The following is a 5806-nucleotide window of genomic DNA, read 5'->3' as shown; positions in this document are numbered from 1 at the left end:
CATATACACATTTGCAGGTACGTCCCCTGGGCACCGCCATCTTCCTAGCTGGAGAGCGCGTGAGCTGCGCCATAACCTAATTACGATGCCTTGAGAAGAAGACGTAGTCAGATTATGGCGCGGCCCACAGTGTACCTAAGTACCCCCCAGTAAGCAAGATGGCGGCGCCCATAGGCCATACTTACAAAGATGTATACAAAGCAAAAAAATAAAGTTTAAAACATTTTTCTTATCTACACTTTGCTTTAATTCCCTGCGTTAAATGGTCAACAAGCTTCTTCATATCCCAAAATGAGTACTACTGCTGCTACTATTCTTTGTGATTCCGTAAGTTTTTTTAGTTAAACTGAATGCTGATACAGGAGAGACTTTTTCAAAATCAGGGTAGGCAATATCTGTGATGGTAAAGCACTGAATCGTGATGCGAGAGCTGACCCTGCTTGGGTTTGGAGTTTGACTGTCTCTATGTTTACACACAGTGTCAATTTTCATGCCTCAATTTGCTGTTCTCCTTACAGGAATAGCTTGTGCATTTCTCTTTAAAGTTGTAGCTGTACATAGGTGAAATGGGGCCACTCATAATATGATATAGAGTGGCAGCAGCATTCTTACTCGATTTGGGAGCGGTTTGTGAAGCGGCGTGTTGACAGTGAGTGCCCGTGTCGAAAGCAGTGAAATATGCACAAAAATACTGAATGTGCACTAGGAGAGAAATTTTTAAAATAAAAGTGACAGCCACTGAACTGAGCTGACTAAGATCAGGGAATGAGATTTGAGGGGTATTGGGGTGGCGAAGCAGTCTGAAGGGAGATTAATATTTCTAGTGCAAGTTAAAGGGCTCGGATAATTTCACGAATGGTTTCTTTATGGTGAGTATACACATGTCCAGCATGGGATTTCAGGCTTGGATTTCACAGCTTCATGCTTTCCCACCATTCATATTAAAAGTTTGAAGTCTAGGAGCAAGTTTGGTGCAGTGTTTGCTTTAATCGTGTGCACTTTTAATTTTCCTTAATGTTAAACCAGGTGTCACATGTGTGTAACTTCAAAGCGCCTGTGATTTCAGTGTTGACTGTTGAACCAGTAATTTTCTTATAATTTGATGCTTCCTACCGGCAGGTGTGCCACCCCTTGTTGCGGCTATGGAGACTCATGGAGTGGCAGGCCCTGTGGTTCAAGAGGATATTGTGTAGAATATGGTATGTAACAATTTTTTTTCTTCACATCGCAGTTAAAGGTGTGAATCTTTTATCTTGTCTTTTTCCTAACCGTAATGGCTCATTCACACGAAATTTTGACCCTGGGCGTCAAAATTTGATCAGATTATTTTGATGCTCGAACCACAATCGCAGACTTTTGACGCTGGGTGTCAGAACTCTGTGGAATATCCTGTGGCAAGCGGATCGATCAAAGACCTTTTTGATCTTTTTTTTTCTTTTTTGCTGGAGAAAACTTTTTAATTAGAACAAAAGGCAGGAGTTCTATTGCCGTATGTCACACCAGGGAATGTCAGCTTATGTGCAGCAAGAAAATGAATTTCGGCGACGCGAGGATGTCTCGTGCAAGGCTCTGTCACATGCCTCCTCAGCTTGCAATGGCCTTGCCGCTTGCCTTCCTTGTCTTGCTCGGCCTTTTCTGTCCTCAGCTACAGTTGGTTTGCGACAGCACACTGCCTTTTGGTGCCAGGGTAGGTTGGTGCAGCTTTTAAAAAAGGTCTATTGCATCCTTTGTGATATAGCAGACGTTCACAAATCATTTTAAATCTCGTTTAGCAGACGATACATCAATGTCTTTTTTGTTGTGTTTTCGTCGGTGATTGACACTTCATGGCAAGCGAAACCAACACAATTTAGACGAACTTGAGGTTTTAGCACCGATTTTCCATGTCACCTAAAAGGAGTCAGTGTGAAGCGCGGATTGAACACGAGTGTCATGTCAGCCTTGACTGCCCATTCGGTGAGAACACGAGTCGCACCTGATTGATGATGCTTCACTAATTATTAATCTTAAATCTGTGCTCTGCTCGGTCCCCCTTTTGGTCACAGAAAATCCAGTGCGTTGACTTCCCAAACTCTTCTTTTTCTCGCACTGACAGGCAACATATTTGCAAACAGTCTTTTAGCTCCTTCACTCTCGCCAAGACGAAAATCAGACCCCGTGCTGTGGACAGCTTTCGTTCGGTGCTCGCATATTTCTTGGTTGTCACTGAGCAATGAGCATAGGTAACCCACTCAAAGTAATGCATGGTGTTTGTCAAAAGTTGACCTCCTAACTTTATCCGCCGACGCACACTGGCACGGCAGGGTTGTACTAAGGAAACTGATTTCCCAGATACATCATATGGGAACGGCAGGGAGTAGTAAGCCTCAACATTATAACTTACAGTGCGACTAGGACAAAGACAGACAGAGGAGAAAACACAGGACAAGCGCTGAACTAGCAACTGATTCTATTGAAAAGAAAATACATATGATGCTGCTGCTGCTCAGGCAGGCATGCCCCTCCGTGGCCCTGGTGCTTCTTCTTTTACTCAACACGATACCAGCCGAGTTATCCGAGATCCGAAAAGCCGATCTCGCTCTTCATCAAAATCACTGTGGGCTGGCTCACACACAGATATCCGTTTCGTGTTATGTAGTATGTCTCCATCATTTCTCGGGGTAGTTTTTGGTTGTGTCGGAAAATGCGATGCCTTTTTTGACGAGTTTAGAGTGGGCTGACTGAAAGTTTAGAAGAGCCTTTGCTGTTCTGAAACTGTAACACCAGCAAACATGATCATCCCCCTCTTTGATGCGGAGATCCAGGAACTCAATAAGGTTCTTTTTTGGGGCTTCATAGGTGAATCGAAGTCCTTGCCTTTTTTTCGTGAAGATCTTCAGCACATCGTCAAGCTTCTGATGGAAATTAGCCCTCTCAACGAACACCAAATAATCGTCTACGTACCTAAACACTTTTTTGGTGTTTTTCTCCAAGCAAGGTTCCAGATCCCGATGGATCTTGCCTAGGAAGATGTTACTGAGCACAGAGGCTACCCTCGACCCTATGCATACTCCGGACTTCTGTATGTACACCTTGTCCTGCCATCCGATGAATGTGGACTTCAGCCCACTCCAAACTCGTCACACAAGGCATCGCATTTTCTTGTCTGAGGACAGCTTTAACAAGCACATGTATCCACAAATTGAGTTCCAGCTTCATGTCCCAAATTCAACGGTTCAAGGATTCGGGGTATCCTAATTCGGTCATTACTTCAGCTTGCGAAAAAATCGTGAAATACCTTAAAACAGATCCAGAGATCGAGCAATGTGACCTCGAGCAGAAAGAGAAAATTAAAACTTCAGTCATACCGTACATCCACCGTCTTTCCCACGGACTCAAGAAAGCTGCCATGAGATACAATGTGAATGTTGTTTTTTTCCGCCCGCCCCAAGCTTAGATCTGTGTGCTCCACAGTCAACAAACGTGCGAGAAATGACGATCCTACATCTCACAGCCGCTGCAGCATCAAACACGGAATGCAGTTTGTCGCCTGCATAAAAGGTGTGGTCTACAAGATCCCGTTTTCCTGCGGGCGTGCCTACATAGGACAAACTGGGAGTTGCCTCAACATAAGACTACGAAAACACCACAGTTCTATGAAAGGAACCGCTCACACACATCTCGCAATGCATTGCCGGGATTGCGGATGCCAACCCCTTTTGAACAACACGACAGTGATGTTCCGACACAACCAGAAACTACCCCGAGAAATGATGCAGACGTACTACATAACACAAAACGGATCCTTGTGTGTGAGCCAGTCCACAGTGACTTTGATGAAGAGCGAGATCGGCTTTTTGTATCTCGGATAATTCGGCTGGTATCGTGTTGAGTGAAAGAAAAAGCGCCAGGACCACGGAGGGGCATGCCTGGACGAGCAGCAGCATCATCATATGTATTTCCTTTTCGATCGAATCAGTTGCTCGTTAAGCGCTTGGCCTGTGTTTTCTCCTCTGTCTCTCTTTGTCCTAGTCGCACTGTAAGTTATAATGATCTCTACGGTAAACTCGCCCAATTGTCCATTCTGCTAGGCCTGAACAGTTCGGTCTTTTTTTGGTGACCAAATTCGGTCGGCAGCAAGACTGCTTTTTAAAAGTGTGAACGAACCATATGTTCTAGCAAAAAATGTGCCTATTAGAGAGGTTCAACTATTAGAACCATAGCTATACTTACTGACCTTATAATGTGAGGCCTAAGTTTCCACATTCCACCAGGATGTGCGAAGAGGTAAGCATTGGAATCTATGGAAGAAGCTTAGCAATGTTGAGGCATAGAAAGGTAATGGTTCTTCAAACAGCACTAACCATATTGTTGGTTTCATTTCTGAATTGTTTTGTGTTGTCTCTGTTTCTGTCGTGTCCTTAAATCTCAGTGATTTGCTTTGTTCGTGGTTTGCAAGGTTTCAGCAGACCCGTCCTCTTTTTTAAAAGGTTCTTTTTTTTAATTAGATGCTGTATATGGGGTGTCTGTTCATGCAGGCTTAGGCCATCCCAACAATGTCAGGACTGCTTTCTGCTGATCATTTTCATAACCTAAATATAATTCTGTTAGAACCCAGGGAACAATTTTTGCAACAGATATATCCCTCATTGCCTCTACGCACGCCTTCTAAATTCTGGGAACTGGATGGAAATAGTGTATTAGGTTCACCACTATCTTTCGATGATTTTCCGAGTGATGCTGCCACACTCCACGAATGCGGCCAGCGGAAGTTCTCATTCAGCCACTGTAGGGCGCGCAGCATTCAATCGGTTGAGGCGTTTTCAAAGCTGGAGGATATAGTGGTGCCTCGATTATGTGACTTTCAGGAGACTGCGCGACAACATTGGATAATCCAAAAAACAACAGTTACGGGACAAAGACATGCAGAACTTCCAAACAGCCTTTAAGCTGATAATCTGCTGGAATCTGAAGAAGCTAGAACCCTCATGCAACTATGAATGTAACCTAGAAATTGTGTAATAGAGGTGCCAATCAATCTTTATTATCACATTGGAACTTCAAAAGAAATCAGTGAGTTTCTGCTGACTCGTCCAGTTGTGCATAAACCGGGGACGCATAATTGGGGTTTTACTGTATCCACTGTGGGACACATTTAATTCTCGATCGCATAATGTGTAGAAGTTTCTTAAAAATTTCTGGGCGTTGTCTTTAAGGACTAGCATTTTCAAAATAAAAAAAAAAAACAATCAGAAAACTGCTTTAATAAACGACGCAGATCAAGCCTGGAATGTGCTCGACAGCGGATGTTTTCTTCAGCTTCGAGAATACTTCCCCAGTCGACTGCTGCATGCTGCAAGATTGCCAATTCAGAACTTCCGGAGGCTGCAATCACAGAGTGAAGCGTAATTATAGTTGGAGGCACCTACTACAGTCCATGTGCATGTTCTCTTAAAGGGACACTTGCATGGCTGTTAGGGATATAGCTAATAGTAATCAATAATATTGATTACTATTAGCCTTGGCACACTCGCAACTGTTGTTTATTTGGAAAGACAATTTACTATATAGGCCCCTTTGGCCAGCCTAGTCATCATCACTTCGTGCGAAGCATTTTTGTTTAATAGTGCGATTGATGCCTCACTTACACACTCTTTTCCTTTTTCCTAAATATCATATTCCTCATGCAGTTCTCTGCTTGTTTTGTCATTGTATCTGGCAAGAATCTTAACATCGTGCAACACCAAGGAACAGGGGCATCTACCGCAGTGAATGGCGAGGTGGCCAGACAGGCTAGCTCACGTGGCAGCCACGTGCTCATGGGCAC

Source organism: Ixodes scapularis, unplaced genomic scaffold (genome assembly GCF_016920785.2).
Source record: "Ixodes scapularis isolate PalLabHiFi unplaced genomic scaffold, ASM1692078v2 PGA_scaffold0__279_contigs__length_252992795, whole genome shotgun sequence".
Classification (NCBI taxonomy): Eukaryota; Metazoa; Arthropoda; class Arachnida; order Ixodida; family Ixodidae; genus Ixodes; species Ixodes scapularis.
Note: the sequence above shows the minus strand (reverse complement) of the source record.